At 42.0% G+C, this 18308-nt stretch overlaps 2 long non-coding RNA genes across 2 annotated transcripts in view; one reads left to right on the top strand and one right to left on the bottom strand.

The window, feature by feature from the left end:
• The window catches only part of LOC112544222 (uncharacterized), an 84260-nt gene that overhangs the window by 55620 nt on the left and 10332 nt on the right, over positions 1 to 18308 (top strand). The gene's annotated exons all lie outside the window — the stretch shown is intronic.
• LOC142827053 (uncharacterized) overlaps positions 2034 to 18308 on the bottom strand; it is a 75208-nt gene continuing 58933 nt past the window's right edge. The window contains exon 3 of the long non-coding RNA XR_012901426.1: positions 2034 to 2119. This is a non-coding gene — a long non-coding RNA (uncharacterized LOC142827053). The remainder of the gene's footprint in view (positions 2120 to 18308) is intronic.

The following is an 18308-nucleotide window of genomic DNA, read 5'->3' as shown; positions in this document are numbered from 1 at the left end:
GAAGTGGGTTTGGCTCACAAAAGCTCATGATACTATCTGTATATTTTTGGTTCGTCTCTGAGGGTCCGTCTACACTGCACACTTACTTTGAAATAAACTATTATGGAAAAAATACTCCAAAATAGCTTATTCTGAAATAGCACATCTACACTACAGGGAAGCCTCAAAATTAGTCTGAGGCAGGCTTTCCTAATGTGAATATGCTACCTCAATTTAGAGCCCCAGGAGGCACTGGTGAGTAATTAGTTTGAATGGCCCTGGGGAGGAGCTATTTCGAAATAGCAGCAGTAGAGCTTCCATACTACAGCTATTTCAAAATAGCTGTTTTGGAATAGGCATTATTCCTTGTGGAATGAGGTTTATAGAAGTTGGAATAAGCCGTCCGTTATTTCAAATTTATTTTGAAATAACGGAATTGTTGTATAGACACTCACATTATTATTTCAAAATAACATCAGTTATTTCTAAACAACTGTGCTGTGTAGACACACCCTAAGGTGCTACAGGACCATTTTTGTTTTTAAAGTGTGTTTTTTAGCATGCTTTAGACTTGTGGTCATGAAACTGATATTTCATTGCATCTTTCTCTCTCTTTGTCTCTCTCTCATGTTATGGAAATTCCTTTTGTACCTGATTTAATTTTTTTCTTTGGACGATTGCAATAGGAAAAAGGAAGCCATGAAAAGGTACAACTATGTATGTCAAAAGACTATTCAGTGTCTGACACTTAGTGGTAGGCATTAGGTATTGCAGTCTTTAAATCTGAGGCTATAGTAAACAAGACGGATACCTGGATGACTTTCTCAGTTCAATAAAGTGGAAGATATATTTTTTTTAATCTGTCACTCTTCAAATGTATTCTAAAGCGACATTATTAACACATTAGGAATAAGAAAAACTAGGGCTTCAATCAACTGTACTAGAACTGAGATGTAAGAAATCAAGGTATTTAACATTTATTTTAAACTAATCATCGACAATAAAAATCACTTGTATTTGATATAAGAACTTAAGGGCAGGGACGGCCTTCACATTTTTGTGTACTGGAGAGCTCCAAGTACACTGTTGGCACTTAATACTTTCCACAATGACGTTTAAACATGTTTTTTTATGATCAATATATTTGGGAATCCGAGAAAAAGTGACTAGCAAATAAGTTATTTCTTCCCTATTTTTAAAACCACCCAGAAGCTTAAAGAGAACTTAATTTAAAAAATCAGTGGAGAATTAAATAAATTAAAGTAAGAATTACCAATAAAAATCAAGTTATACCTTGAAATCAGTCCAAGAGAAATTAGAAGGGCAGAGCATCAATTACCTTAAAGTAAGCAGTGAAATGCAGTCTACCAAGAATATTCTTCATTTTAATACCAAGGCCCAATCCTTCAAATCCTAAGAGACCTCAAATCCTATTGGCTTCTATAAATTGTGTGGTGTATTCTGAACCAAGAAAGAGGTATTCAGTAACTTGCAGGATCAGATTTCAGTCCTGGTATATAAATCACAGAAAAGAGAAGAATGGAAATAAAAAATAGCTTGTGAATAAATGCAGCCATCTGGGGCAAAGAAATACAGGCATCTTTCTGCTTGGAACAAGTGTGGGCAATACAATGGCAGCAGTTCTCCAGGGTTAGCCCCTGGTAGGCCTCTGCCACTATATTTACCTGTATCTCCACAGGTATGGACAATTGCAGCTCCTGTTAGCTGCAAATCACGATTCCCAGCCAATGGGAGCAGTGGGAAGCAGTGTGGACTGAGAAACTGCTTCCCACCATTCTGATTGGTCAGGAATGATGATCTGCGGCCAATGGGAGCTGTGGTTGGCCTTACCTGAGAAGTTGCAGGTACATATAGTGGTGGGTCCCACCAGTGGCTAACTCTAAAGGACTGGATCTGGCCCACAGGTGAGTATTTGCCCACCCCTGGCTTAGAAGGTAGAACATGTCCAATATATAAAATACTATGCACAGTGAAAAGTACAATACAGATACAGGGGATGCTCATCTGTAAGTCATAGTTAGAGATGTACAGCATTTACCATCATTTGATTTTATGGACAAAAACATTCAAAATCACGTGGTACATTCTTCTTCCTGGATCCCCATTTTCCATAGTTGATCTACAGGTATAATCAAATATATAATAATGTATTAGTGTAGCATAGTAGCCAATACTGAAATAATATATTTTAATACTCCCAATTTTATCATCCATATTGAAATCTCATTTTCCTTTCTTGCTCTCTTTCATAATGTGTCAGTACATACCTAGAACAATCTATCATATGTTGCCCCTTTTGGCCTTAGCAGTTAGCCAATATTTGTAGTTTTGCAAGGTTTTACTCATTAGGATGAACAATGGATGATATGGAGTCAGGTAAGTACTTGATGTAACCTTATTTGTTTATAACTAGCAGATTTATCTTGTGTTGTTCAGGTCCTTAACTCAATGAAGGGATTTATTTTAGAAAATGTACATGTTTTATTTAAATGATTGTATTTTTTAAAAAATACAGTGTTATTTTTATGAAGATTTTATTTCAGATTTCTTTTTAAAAAGTGTTAAAATTTGTCCATGTAATTTTTACAGTATTTTTTAAAATGGGAATTCCATCAAGTGTATTTTTCTTTCTCCTTATACACTTATCATTTGCTATGTTTTAACAAAAAAGGTCTATAGTCAATATGTTTTTCAATAACATTGTCTTCTGGTTTTCAAACCTAGAGCACTACTGTACTTCAAACTTCTCCATTTTATCTCTTTTCTGTAAGGTTTGTTGAGAAGCAATCCTATTTTTCTGGTTCATCTTGGTTCAGTCTCTTTCAACATTCACTCAGTTATGTCAGTTTTGAGGAACATACTTGATTTGGTGATTCGGTCACTTTTCTGTTTGGTTTTATGAGAAGCAATCCCATTCCAGGCACATCCCATTTTTCTGGCACAACCAAACCCTTACCTTGCTTTAAGTCATGATATGAAGGTGCATACTAAATTTGGTGGTCCTTGTTCTTACGGATTTGGAGGAGTTCTTTATCAAACAAACTCTCTAAAACATATAAGAACACACACAAAGTCCTGTTTCCCTGAACACAGTTGACATAAACAATAGCAAATGTTTCCTTGCCCAGAAACCTTAAAGTTATACTCCAGCACGCTCTGTGTCCAAGAAGCTCTGCTTCTTTGCTTCCTTTCAGGGTTATTTTCATAACGAGAAGGAAGGAGGAAATGGGTTTTCCATCCTGCAAAATAATTGACATTTAATTTTCCCTCATGGGCTACGTCTACACTGGCCCCTTCTTTGGAAGGGGCATGCTAATTTTGAACTTGGGAATAGAGAAATCCGCGGGGGATTTAAATATCCCCCGCGGGATTTAAATAAACATGGCCGCCGCTTTTTTTCCGGCTTGGGGAAAAGCCGGAAAAAAGCGTCTAGACTGGCGCGATCCTACGGAATAAAGCCCTTTTCTCTCAGAGTGGCCAATACACATCTGAGGAATGAGTCTGGAAGCCTGCAGACCAGTCAGTGCATAATGGCTACTTGCATGTGAGACACTTGATCATGTGACTATATCCAGTTTGGGAGACACCAGGAATATAAAAATCCCATGAGGCTATCTCCATCTTGTCTTCAATCTTGCTCCTGATTCCAGATGCAGCCTTGCTAGGGACAGAGAGCTGGGAAGGATTGCTGACTCAACCTGATACAGGATGTGAACCAGAGACTTTTAAGGTGGTAGTTTGTAGCATCTCTGCTAAAAGCCTGCATCAAGAACTTGGTGACTGATGTATGTGATGTATTCTCCTTAACAACCTTACTCTCAACCTTTTCTTTCTTTTACGAATCATAGAATACTAGGACTGGAAGGGACCTTGAGAGGTCATTGAGTCTAGTCCTCTGCCCTCATGGCAGGAACAAATACTGTCTAGACCATCCCGATAGACGTTTATCTAACCTACTCTTAAATATCTCCACAGATGGAGATTCCACAACCTCCCTGGGCAATTTATTCCAGTGTTTGACTACCCTGACAGTTAGGAACTTTTTCCTAATATCCAACCTAAACCTCCCTTGCTGCACTTTAAGCCCATTGCTTCTTGTTCTATCCTCAGAAGCCAAGATGAACAAGTTTTCTCCTTCCTCCTTATGACATCCTTTTAGATACCTGAAAACTGCTATCATGTCCCCCCTCAATCTTTTCTTTTCTAAACTAAACAAACCCAATTCTTTCAGCCTTCCTTCATAGGTCATGTTCTCTAGACCTTTAATCATTCTTGCTGCTCTTCTCTGGACCCTCTCCAATTTCTCCACATCTTTCTTGAAATGTGGTGCCCAGAACTGGACACAATACTCCAACTGAGGCCTAACCAACGCAGAGTAGAACGGAAGAATGACTTCTCATGTCTTGCTCACAACATACTTGTTAATGCATTCCAGAATCATGTTTGCTTTTTTTGCAACAGCATCACACTGTTGACTCATATTTAGCTTGTGGTCCACTATAACCCCTAGATCCCTTTCTGCTGTACTCCTTCCTAGACAGTCGCTTCCCATTCCCATTCTGTATGTGTGAAACTGATTGTTCCTTCCTAAGTGGAGAACTTTGCATTTGTCTTTCTTAAACCTCATCCTGTTTACCTCAAGCCATTTCTCCAATTTGTCCAGATCATTTTGAATTATGACCCTACCCTCCAGAGCAGTCGCAACCCCTCCCAGCTTGGTATCATCTGCAAACTTAATGGCTGTGTCTAGACTGACAAGCTTTTCCGCTTTTGCGGAAAAACTTGCCAGCTGTCTACACTGGCCACTTGATTTTGTGCAAAAGCACTGGCTTTCTACTGTCTGAAATCAGTGCTTCTTGTGCAAATACAATGCTGCTCCCGTTCTGGCAAAAGGCCTTTTCCAGAAATGCTTTTGGGCAAAAGGGCCAGTGTAGACAGCTGAAAACTGTTTTGCGCAAAAAAGCCCCGATGGTGAAAATGGTGATCGGGGCCTTCTTGTGCAAAATCGTGTTTAGATTGGCATGGACGCTTTCCACAAAAAGTGCTTTTGCGGAAAATTGTCTGTGCCAATCTAGACGCTCTTTTCCGCAAATGCTTTTAACGGAAAAACTTTTCTGTTAAAAGCATTTGCAGAAAATCATGCCAGTCTAGACGTAGCCAATAAGTGTACTTTCTATGCCAATATCTAAATTGTTGATGAAGATATTGAACAGAGCCGATCCCAAAACAGATCCCTGTAGGACCCCACTTGTTATACCTTTCCAGCAGGATTGTGAACCATTAATAACGACTCTCTGAGTACGGTTATCCAGCCAGTTATGCACCCACCTTATAGTAGCCCCATCTATGTCGTATTTGCCTAGTTTATTGATAAGAATATCATGCAAGACCGTATCAAAGGCCTTACTAAAGTCTAGGTATACCATATCCACCGCTTCTCCCTTATCCACAAGACTCGTTATCCTATCAAAGAAAGCAATCAGATGGGTTTGACATGATTTGTTCTTTACAAATCCATGTTGGCTGTTCCCTATCACCTTGCCACCTTCCAAGTGTTTACAGATGATTTCCTTAATTACTTGCTCCATTATCTTCCCTGGCTCAGAAGTTAAATGGTCTGTAGTTTCCTGGGTTGTTCTTATTTCCCTTTTTATAAATGGGCACTATATTTGCCCTTTCCCAGCCTTCTAAAATCTCTCCTGTCTCCCATGATTTTTCAAAGATGATAGCTAGAGGTTCAGATACCTCCTCTATCAGCTCCTTGAATATTATATGATGCATTTAATCAGGCCCTGGTGACTTGCAGGCATCTAACTTTTCTAGGTGATTTTTAACTTGTTCTTTTTTTATTTTATCTTCTAAACCTACCTACTTCCCACTAGCATTCACCATGTTAGGCATTCCTTCAGACTTCTCGGTGAAGACCGAAACAAAGAAGTCAATAAGCATCTCTGCCCTTTCCAAGTTTCCTATTACTGTTTCTCCCTCCTCACTGACCAGTGGGCCTACCTTGTCCTTGGTCTTCCTCTTGCTTCCAATGTATTTATAAAAAATCTTCTTGTTTCCCTTTATTCCTGTACATAGTTGAACTCATTTTGCGCCTTTGCCTTTCTAATCTTGCCCCTGCATTCCTGTGTTGTTTGCGTATACTCATCCTTTGTAATTTGTCCTATTTTCCATTTTTTATATGACTCCTTTTTTATTTTTAGATCATGCAAGATCTAACTGGCCACCACCAGCCCACACTCACCAACCATCACAGCAAGTAGTCTGTGCTGTCTGGAAATGGGACAGGGAGGAAAGGGCTGCTGGCCAAGAGGAGTCACACAGCAGGGACTGCACGGAGGAACCGGCTGGCCCTGCACACTGCCACTGTGCCCAACCACCAGCTTTGCACTCAATTTTATCAGTCACTGGATCCCCCTGGACTGCTAGTGGGTGGACAGCTGGTGAGCAAGGATCTAGTCAGCAGCAGGACCCACCAGTACTGATGGGAGAGCAGAGACTTAAAAAAATAGTCCAACCGTCCTATATATTCTAATAATAAGCACACCTGCAGGAGGGCTTATGTCCCTTTAAAAACAGGATATCTGGTCACCCTACCTAAGGTGCACAAGATTTAGGTCTCAAAATATGCTCTGTGTTCTAGGCAAGTTCTGAAACTATCATAAGCAAGACTACTGGGCAGAAGACACTTTTGTCATATTAATTCCACAAATAACTTGTTACTATGGTAATGATTGGCTTAAACTCCAATGAAAGCTGAAAAGCCTAAATCTATTTAAATAATACTATTGCACCAGTTTTGGGTAATAACAGTCTCCTAACTGGACTAAGAGAAGTTTAGTCTTCATTGACTATCCTCCCTCTTCATCTAAACACAGTACAAGCTGTTAACTTTAATATTTATTTTCTTGAAGCACAACAGGACTTCATTATTTGAATTACTGAATAAATCTGCAGCTTAGGAATAGTCATTGGCTGAGCATTATTCATGGATGTCGAGGTCTTAAATGATTCAAACTCTGTTTCACTCACATCCTCAATAATTACCACCACAAAAGGGAACACATTTTAAAGAACAGGATGTGAAATCAATGTTCTGGAGAATTTGTAAAACAAAATCTCTACAGCTTTTTCTCAAGTTCTCTACGGATTGCTAGTGACTTCTAATAGCTTAATCAGGAGACCCCCCCCCCCATCCACTCCCTATATGAGCCTGAAATGAAGCTCTTTTTTTGTTAAAGACAAAAATCAAAGGAAAATGGGTTGACTCCCTGAGACTTGAAGAACAATTTTAAGTCAGAGTAGAGTTGTTATATTATACACTTGTTTCCTTTGGATGCCATGGGATTTAAGTCAGTTTGATAGTGTTATGCAAAGGTGGGTGAACTGGGGGAGGTAAAACAACAAATATGGGAATCTTTGCCAAGAACTTAAAGGTCTTGGGAGATGCAAAAACCATTTAATTAACTTTATTTATCATCTCTGGGTTCTTCTGCAATTCTTGATTTTAGCCAGGTCCGGAAGCAGAATACTAAAATATTTTTATCCCTTTGGTCCCCTTAGCCAATATTCAGGATCTTGTGGGTTGTTTCCATCAGGAGTGGGCATTGGATGGTTTCAGTTCTGTAACAATCCTGTCTATTTACAAAGAATGTACATCAAGCTATGTTTTTCCCTGATCATGGTGAAAATCAAACAGCAGGAGTCAGTTTCTTTGCTCACATTTCTAAGACTCTTTCAGACAACACTTAGCTCTTGGCTTTATCTTAGGAGTATGTCTACTCCTATGTTCTCATGTTCCTAGGCTTCCTAGGCTGGTCTTCACGCACACACAAAACAAACAAACAAACAAAAAAATCCCTACCAACAATACTAAGGTCCCTCTTGCATTTGCATTCTATGTAGCTTTGATTTCTGATCAGCACTGCATGTGGCCTGTATTTGGGTGATGAGTCTTACTGTTTCAGTTATCTCATTCTATCCAGAAGCTGGTACACCGGAGTGGGCAAATACCAGCTTTCATTGGATGTGACTTGCTGTGCATAGCCAATGGGAACAGCAGGAAGTGGTGTCCCAGTCCATGCTGCTTCCCACCACTCCCATTGCCCACAAACAATGATCCATGGCCAACAAGAGCTGTGATCGCCTGATATCTGCGGAGGTGCAAATAAACATAGCAGTGGCAGCCCACCAGGGACTAACCCTTGTGGATCAGAACCAGCCTGTAGGCCGGTATTTGCCCACCCCGATGTAACAGCTGTCCATTCATTCATTCATTCATTCATTCATTCATTCATTCATTCAACAATTTAAGCTTCTGTAACGTATAACATTGCACCTGTATGTTGTTTGTTGGGGTATGCCTGCATGTTTGTCTGTTGGTGCCAGGGCTGGAAGCCACAGCAGCATAGCATTTAAGAAACCCAGGCTACGTCTATATTGGCACCCCTTTCGGAAAAGGGATGCTAATATAGCACGTTGGAATAGGCAAATCCGCGGGGGATTTAAATATCCCCCGCGGCATTTGCATTAACATGGCTGCCGCTTTTTTCCGGCTTGGGGAAAAGCTGGAGAAAAGTGCCAGTCTAGATGCTATTCTCCGGAAAATAAAGCCTTTTCCGGAGGATTTCTTATTCCTACTTATTCTTATTTCCTCCGGAAAAGGCTTTATTTTCCGGAGAATAACGTCTAGACTGGCGCTTTTCTCCGGCTTTTCCCCAAGCCGGAAAAAAGCGGCAGCCATGTTAATGCAAATGCCGTGGGGGATATTTAAATCCCCCGCGGATTTGCCTATTCCAACGTGCTACATTAGCATCCCTTTTCCGAAAGGGGTGCCAATGTAGACGTAGCCCCAGAGTTTTAGGACAGGCAATGACACTACCCCTTTTGGAGATAGGTTGAATCCCAAAGCATCCCAGTGGGTAACACAAAGCATTGAACATACACTGAAGGTACTTAGAACATCAGGTATCATATAACATTGCACCTGTATGTTGTTTGTTGACTTAAGATAGCAAATTATTAAGTTTGATTCAGCAGTTTTCTTTTCTTATTTTTTAGTCAATTATGATTTTTATAGGCTCTAGACTTTTTCGTAGGCCCTGGGTACTGTGCCTATTGGATAATCTGGCCCTGCATAGGCTTTCCCCTAGAGCAGTGGTCACCAACCAGTAGATCGGGATCTACCAGTAGATCTTGGAGCCTCTCTCGAGTGATCCTGACTGGTTTGGCTGGGAAGCTATCAAGCGCTGGCACTTCAGTTGCTCTTCCACCCACTGTCATGCTGCTCCTGCCCTCTGCCTTGGAGCTGCTCCCCTGGAGTCTCCTGCTTGCTTTGCAGGCTGTGAGAGGGAGAAGAGTGGGTGCTGATGACAGAGTGTCTGTCTTCCCCCCATTTCTGTACCCTATCTTCACTCAGAGAAGGGGATGGAGGGAGCTTGGCAATGCAAATCTCTGTCACTCTCACAACACTGTGTGTGCCTCTTTCACTCTCACAAACACCCACTGTCCTTCACTCTTATCTCCCGACCCAACACATATGGGGGTGGAGGGATCGTTACTTCTGTCACAGCTTGCAAAGTGGGTTAGTTTTGGTTTTTGACGGGTCTGTGCAGTTCATCATTTTCATTTCTCTTTTATGCTTAATTTTAATTCTTTGAGTATTGATTTCTAAAATGCCAAACCTGTCGTGGCTGTAGTAATTATCCCTGTGGTAAGTGCTGTTCCTGGAAGTGGCTGGCATGTCCCTGCAGTCCCTGAGAAAGGCAGAACAGGGGGTCTCCACACGCTGTCCTTGCCTGCAGACACCACTCCTGCAGTTCCCATGGATCAATAATGGGGAGCCATGGCCAGTAGAAGCTGTGGGCTCAGTGCCTGTAGATGAGGGGGAAGCACATGGCACTGTGGAGCCGTTGCTGTACATGCCAGCTGCTTTCAGGAGTGGTGTAGAGCCAAGGCAGGAGTAAGCCTGCCTTAACCCCACTGCTCCACCACCCAGAAGCCATCTAAGTTAAACAGTGGCCAGCCAGCGCCTGCTTCCTGAACCTCCTCTTACACCCAGTCTCCTGCCCCAGAGGTGAGTCCCCCTGCACCCAAACTCCTTCCCAGAGTTTGCACTCCAAAAGCCCTCCTGGACTCCAATCCGCCAACCTAGGCTAAGCCTCGAGTCCCTCCCACATCCCAAATCCCTTGGGCCAAAACCAGAAACTGCATCCCAATCCCTACCCCAGCCTGGTGACAGTGAATAATGGTGGGGGAGGAAGAGGGATGGAGTGAGAAAGGTGAGGCCTTGGAGAAGGGTGGAGCAGGGACAGGGCCTCAAAGAAGGGGCATGAAGGAAGCAGGGCAAGGGTATTTGGGTTTAAGGTAGATCTTACATTGTACTTAAATTGAAAAAGTGATCTTGTGGTTAAAAATGTTGGAGACCGTGGCCTAGAGCATATATTGTCCTGGAACTTATCTTTTAGAAACAGCCAATCTTGATTTTAAAATTGCTAACAATGGAGACTCTATCATGACTCTTGGTAAATTGTTCCAATGGTTAATTACCTTCACTTTTAAAAATTTACACAGAATTTCCAGTCTGAATTTTAGTTTCTACTTCTAGCCATTTGATCTTGTTATACCTTTGTCTGCTAAACTGAAGAGTCAAATATGTGTTTCAATGGGGAGAATAGGCTCTTCCATCTATCTGAGTAAGATGTAACACAATCCACTGGGTGGAAGCTGGAGCTAGAAAAACATTGTCTGAGAAATGCTATTTTCATTAATTACAATTTGAACTATCTTTCTGAACGTTTGTTATAGCAGCCTGCCTAATTTTGTTATTCTCCCACTTGAAAATTACAATAATCCAATCAGGGGGTACAAACAATACCTTGTAATTTAGGTGATCAATCCTACCATATAAATAATCAGTCAAAATGAAGAGTTTGGAAAAACACTGGAATTTGTACAAACTATTGAATGACTATTTATGAACAGCATATACAGTAGGAATTGAGATCAATTTGCAAACAGCTCATGAATAGAGAAAAAGGCTAAGTTTCAACAAATATTACCAGGCAGTGAATATTTGATCAGCTCCAACCTGGATGATCTTTCGGATACCTATCTGAATTTTTTGAGATTTGCCGAGATATAATAGGAGAGTAGCAGTTATACGTACAAAGCAACAATTGCATAAAGAAATATTATGAGTAGTGAAGCCACTACCCAGAATTTTTGGGTACTAGCTTGGGTCATCAGAACAACATTTTTGGCTACCAAAAAAAAAGTCTGGGTTTTAAATCTCAATATTTTTGACAAATGTGTAATGATATATCATGGCCTAGATCAGTAGTTCTCAAACAGGGGTCCAAGAATTGGTTTGAGGAGGTTCACCAAGCATGACCAACATTAGACTCACTTGGGCCCAGGGCAGAAAGCCATAGCCTCACTGCACAGGACTGAAGCCTGGGGCTCCAAGTACCATCACACAGGGCTGAAGTCCAAGCCCAAGCATCTTAGCTTTGTAACGTTTCCTATAACATGTGGCCTCGGTCAACTGTTCTGCTCACTACCCCTTAATGCTGGCCCTGGCTTTTATATTCAGAAAAGCAGTTGCTATGAAACAGCTGGGCCATGAAGTTTTTATAGTATGTGGGGAAGGGGGGGCTCAGAAAGAAAAAGACTAAGAATCCCTGTCCTACAGCACCAACAGGATAAAGCCCTCCCCTTGTGGAGAGTCCCCTTGACTTAAAAGGACTTTGCATACTTGCAGGTGTCTGTGCTAGTGGATTCATGTTCAGGAGTGGTGCCTATAACAAATCAATAGCATGTGTTATGCTGAGTAATAAAAGATTAATTTTATTCACATTGGAAACAGTTTCTTGTATGCATTCTTATAATTGTGGAGGAAGATGGCTGATATGAACCAATCATTCATCTTGACAGAATATGACCTACTAATAGTTCTATCATGATTCAATATCTCTAGTACTGAAGTTACTCTCATTAAGTGGATAGAGATTTGTTGTGACCTCAGTGCTCATCTTGTTTGTAGTTTCAATTAAAAGGAGTAGAGGTTAGAAATCACTTATTCTAAGGGGTAGAGGAAGTAATAAATGGTATTAACTCTGTGGCCAGAAGCATATCCATTCATTCCAAGAAACTCCAAAGTACATAATTAGAAAGAAAAATAGTTATAGTTATAGTTTTGTTTTTTTAAACAATGTATATAATTTAAAATTTTCAGCCCAGGTATTTCAATTTCTCAAGCTTTACCCACCTTTAGGAGGATACATTCTCCTTGGGTACATCTGCAAGTTAACAGGATGTGCAAGACATAAGCAGATGTTATATGTCATTCTGATGATCTATCAAGTCTGGAAAATACACAGGAAGGATAGGTCTACACTACAAAGTTAATTCGAACTAACAAAAGTTAGTTTGAATTAACTTTGATAGGCGCTACACATGCAAACCGCTAGTTCGAACTTAATTCACACTAGCGGAGCGCTTAATTTGAACTAGGTAAACCTCATTCTACAAGGACTAATGCCTAGTTCGAATTAACTAGTTCGAATTAAGGGCTGTGTAGCTACTTAATTCGAACTAGTGGGAGGCTAGCCCTCCCCAGCTTGCCCTGGTGGCCACTCTGGCCAACACCAGGGAAACTTGTCTGCCCCCCTCCCGGCCCCAGACCCCTTAAAGGGGCACAGGCTGGCTACGGTGCCCGTGCCAGGTGCAAGCCTGCCAGCACCCAGCCAGCAGACCCTGCACCTAACACAGCACAAGCCAGCCACCCACTGCCACCCAGCCCTCTGCCTCTTCCCGGGACCAGGCTGGCGGCTCCCACGAGCCTGCCCAGGGCTGCAAGAGGCGGGCGCCCGCCTGGTCTAGTGTGGACATCGTGGACCTCATCCACGACCTCCACACTAGGCACAGGAAAGTGGCCGTCTAGGGCAGGATAGCTGCCAGCTTGGCCACTCAGGAGCAGGTGTCCATGAAAATCAAGGTGGTCCAGTGAGACCCCTGACCCTGAGCCCTGAGCTTAGAATGGCCGTACTGGGTCAGACCAAAGGTCCATCTAGCCCAGTAGCCTGTCTGCCGACAGCGGCCAACACCAGCTACCCCGGAGGGGATGGACCGAAGACAATGACCAAGCCATTTGTCACGTGCCATCCATCTCCAGCCTTCCAAAACAGAGGCCAGGGACACCATTTCTATCCCCTGGCTAATAGCACTCCATGGACCCAGCCTCCATGAATTTATCTAACTTCTCTTTAAATTCTGTTCTAGTTCTAGCCTTCACAGCCTCCTGCAGCAAGGAGTTCCACAGGTTGACTCTTTGCTTTGTGAAGAAGAACTTTCTGTTATTAGTTTGAAGCCTGCTACCCATTCATTTCATTTGGTGTCCTCTAGTCCTTCTATTATGGGAACTAATGAAGAACTTTTCTGTATGCACCCTCTCCACACCACTCATGCTTTTATAGACCTCTATCATATCCCTCCTCCGTCTCCTCTTTTCTAAGCTGAAAAGTCCCAGTCTCTTTAGCCTCTCTTCATATGGGACCTGTTCCAAACCCCTGATCATTTTAGTTGCCCTCCCCTCTCCCACCCTCTCTCTTCCCCTCTCCCACCTCCTTTTCCCAGTCTCCCCGAGTTTTGTTTCTATTTTTGAACACATGTCCTTTATTTTGTACATCAGGAAGGGGGGCTAGGGAGGGGTAAGTGGAAGGAGGTGAGGGAGGAATGGAGTACGAGCCCCTGATGGGGAGGACTGGGGTGGCTCTGCGGGCTCCTCTCCTGCAGCCCCCCGATTGTGCCCCCCCCAGATGGCAGCCTGCGGCAAGTGCAGCCGGGCTGATGGCCGAGTGCTGTGATGTGCCGAGTGTGGGCATTCAGGGCACTCCAAGCCAGGACTGCTTTGCTGTCCCTCATCAAGTTAGACAAGCGAGCGGGGAACCCCTGAGAACTGTCTGTCCGGGGTGGAGGTCGGGACCCTTTAAGCACAGCCCTCGGCTAACCTGAGACAGCAGCTCCACGCTTTAAGTCCTAATCTGATGCAACTGCCGGCACTGCTTCTGGCCATCCTTAACCTCGGTTCAGGGTCCACTCAATGTGGACATGCTAGTTCGAATTAGCAAAACGCTAATTCGAACTAGTTTTTAGGTCTAGATGCACTAGTTCAAATTAGCTTAGTTTGAATTAACTAATTCGAATTAAGTTAGTTGAAATTAGTGCTGTAGTGTAGACATACCCGAAGAGATGATGTTCTGAAAGCCACAGAAGGAAGAGAATAACATTTTTTGTTTGACTTTCAACTTATTGCCAAACAAAAACTAACCTTTCTCCCATTTCAGCTGGTTCTTTCCAATTAGAAAAATAAATAATTTTGGAGCATTTCTAAATGGAAATGGTTAAATCTGCTTTCTTCAGGATAAAAGTTATTCTGAATTAATCTCATTCCACATGTTCTAGTTGAGAGAAAATGTGTTTGAAGTAGAGGTCAACACTTCTTAAAAAGTGACTCATACTATGGAGTTCAGTGAAAATCATGAAGTTCTTGGTTCTGCAGTTCACAAAGAGGATGAAGCATAGTACAGAAGACTTAGTAAAACAAGGAAATTCTGCATAGGAGCAGCGGCATAGTGAGGGAGGGGCAGGGAGGCAGTTGCCCCTGGGCACCATATTGGGGGGGGGCACCAATTTAGTCCCCTTCCACTCCCCCATCATCCCTTGGCTCACCTGCTCCTCCTCTGCTGCCTCTCTGCCCCCAGTCCAACCCTCCTCTATCTTCACTGGTATGTGGGGGCCCAGCCCCAAACTGGAGGGGGAGAGAGAAGATGCGGTATAAGCTCCTCCCCCCTCCTCTCAGGGTAGGGCTCAGCCATGCGCTAGGTTCAGGACCCTGCTGCGTGGTGGGGGTGGGGCGCAAATTTTGCCTTTGCCCCTGGACACATAACATGCTCGCTGCACTTCTGCATAGGAGGTTGTTTTCACTCCCCACTGAAGTCAACGGAATAATTCTCATTACTTCAGTAAGGACCAGGATTTCCCTCCTGGTGTCCATGCCTCACTGTTCACTGGTCACTCAACACATAAAATATGAACATGAATGTTGAATGAAGAAGTTGTTATTAATGACACCATAGTGATGTTTGCTGTCACTTGGAAAGCAATGAAAAGGCAACAATCTAAGCAATTTAAACCTTAAATTGAAGATTAATACTGGGACAGCTTCACTAGAATATCAAATCCAACAAGATTATACTCAGTTGTGGGCTGGAAATATGCAAAGGCCAAAATAAAATTTTACACATGATCACAAACATTGTACTGGATGTTTGTGGCCAGCTTCTTGGGAAACTGGAGAAATGACAGAAAGTTCTTCATGAAATAATGTACATAACACAAGGACTTGCAGCTCCCCTAATAGGTTTGCCAGTAATACAAGAATCATGTCTAGTAGAGAAATTGGCATGGATTAATGTCAGACAAACTGTACAGAAGATGTATCCATATGTGTTCACAGGGCTAGGTAAGCAATCAGGAAATTACTGAATAAAACTGGTGCCATTAGAAACTCCCTTTGGTCTCAAAGCCCCACACTGCATTTCTACACCCTTGTTAGAGAAAGTCAAAGAACAATTTAAAAGAACTGAAAATATGGGAGGTATTTCCTAGATAGAAGAACCGTCTGTCTGGTGTGCAGGGACAATTGTAGTACCAAAACCCAACGGCAAAATCCGTATTTGTGTGAGTCATGGGTTGCATCACAAAGGTCCCACTGGGTGCGCTAATACTGATCTGTTGGGAAAAAGGTACACAAATTGTGCTCTGCAATTTGAATACCTTTTTCTGATAGTTTTGTCGGAAGAGGCTTTTCCAAAATTTGGCCCATCTACACTGGGCCAAATTTCAGAAAATCCTCTTTCAGAAGAGCCCTTCTTCCTCATGGAAGGAGGAAGACAAGGCTTCCGAAAGAGTGTGTCTGCTCTTCCACAAAAATAAAGCGGAAGAGCAGATATGTTCCCTGGACACGGCAGAAAAACCCCATAGAGTAGACATAGCCTCTAAGGCTATGTCTATACTACAAGGCTTTTGTGTAAAAACAGTTGTTTTTTGCTCAAAAACCTGCAAAGCATCCACACCTCAAGGGCGTTTTTGTGCAAGAAAATCTAGTCAACAGAACAGAGGGCTTTTTGCAGGGTAGGTATACCTCCTTCTATGAGGCATAACTGCTTTTTCTGCAAGAGTTCTTGCGTAAAAAGGTGTGTGTGGACGCTCAACAGGGGTTTCTTGTGCAAAAAGAGCCTATCACAAAAAGTTCTGATTGTGAATGGTAATCAGAACTTTCTTGCACAAGAGTGTCCATGCAGTGTGGATGCTGTCGTGTGCAAAAACACATTGCTTTTGCCATGTGCTTTTGAGGTGTGGATGCCTTTTGCGCAAGAAGTTTTTGAAGAAGATCTCTTCCGCAAAAGGCTTCTTGCACAAAAACCCTGCAGTGTACACTATGCCTAAAAGAAATTGTTGCAAACTATATTCCTCAACCTTTCCTTATTTCCGGTAAAATCCTTCAAGACAGAGTTGATATTTTTATCTAGCCTAGGTTTATAGCTCCCTGTGTCCTTAGAGTTCTTTATTTTCAGTTTTCTTCATCTTTATCTTCTTGGGATGAGGAGGCCATTTCAAAGGCCACATGAAGACAAAAGGCGGATTGCTTTCCATTACTTAAATAGACTTTCCCCAGGGTGGGAAATCTTTGTTTTATACTCTGCATCACCATGGAAAAATACCAGAGTTAAGATGGATTCCAGCACCAGGTGGCATGGTCACATGTCTTTCTAGGACCAAGTACAATTTGGGCTTACCGGAAAAACAAAACCATTTACAGATTGTTATCTTGAGTACCGAGCCATTATGTTTCCAGGGTATCAGTCATGACCCTCATTAGCACATGACCCTCATTTAGAATTATAAACAGATTCACTTTTTATTTCTAACTTCACATAGCAGAACGATACATGCAGAGATAAAATATACACATTTGGCAGATTGTAACTTCAAAAATGATATGTCATATGATGAATGTAGCCTAAAGCATCTTTGAGTTATGTATATTCATAACCCAATTTTTATAAAGTATAGTGGGCATGCTTCAGAACTTCAGAACCTCCTAATCCTTCATTAAAGCAGGTACAGAGGAAAAATAGATGCTTCCCAGAGTTTGAGAGGACATTACTTCAGTTTTCAGAATCCAAGGTCTTTTACAGGAATCTTCTCATAAATCCCCCTCGCTAAAGAATCTATACTATTAACTGCATTCATCACCCTCCATTTAAATGTTTCAGTTGTCTCCTATTTGGCATGCTTTCAGCATCGGAACATTTCCAAAAGAGAATCTTTCATGTCAGGTTTGCCTGGCATCCTTTGTCATGTAGATATTTTGTTGGCATGTAGCAGAGATAAAGATGAACATAATGAGCAACTATATGCAGTTCTGAGATTCTTCCAACAAGCCAGCCTCATTCTGAATGAGAAAAGTGAATTTAGAAAGGAGCAGACAAAATTTCTAGGATACATAATTAGCAAGCAGGGAATTCAGCTAGATTCAAGCAAACTGAAGGCATTACTAATTTTACATAACTCAGAGATGTTTTTTGCAGTAAGAAGATTCCTAGGCATGACAAATAATTTTGGGAAATTCTTACCAAGTTTGTCTCATCTAAAAAAAAAAGTCCTCAAGTGATCTCCTTAAATGTCACAAAAATGAAGACGAGTGGTAGTCCACAAACAAAACTTACTTAATAAAAACTACCTCCATCCCTACTGTTTGGCACCATAGTTTGTATACTGTAGCCACAGATGTCTCTTCCCTTGGTTTAGGAACAGAGCTCACACAAAAGCAGCTGGAGGGAAACCAGAGACCAGTTTAATTCATGTCAAGAGCCTTCACAGAAACCATGCAGCAGTATTGCTCAAATGGAAAAGAACACTCTAGTAGTCACTTGGGCCTGTGAATGGTTCAGTGCTGGTTTAGTCTGAATTGAAATACATAAAAAAGACCACCTTGGCATTATTGGTTTCAGAGACGCTGAAAGACCATCCACCTAGGATTCAAAGATTTCAACTTCAGCTGATGCAATTTTCTTTCAATATTGACTATATGCCAGGGAAAACACTCCTTACAGTATGCACTTTCTAGAACCTTGATTAAGCAGTCACCAACAGAAGAGGCTTTTCTGAAAAATGTCAAAGTCTCTATCAGTGGTTCTTAACCTTGGGGTAATTACCCCTCAAGGGGTAATTTGGCA

This window comes from Pelodiscus sinensis, chromosome 2, assembly GCF_049634645.1.
Source record: "Pelodiscus sinensis isolate JC-2024 chromosome 2, ASM4963464v1, whole genome shotgun sequence".
Lineage (NCBI taxonomy): Eukaryota > Metazoa > Chordata > Testudines > Trionychidae > Pelodiscus > Pelodiscus sinensis.
The sequence above is the reverse complement of the archived record's forward strand: the minus strand, read 5'-3'. Positions and strand labels throughout refer to the sequence as shown.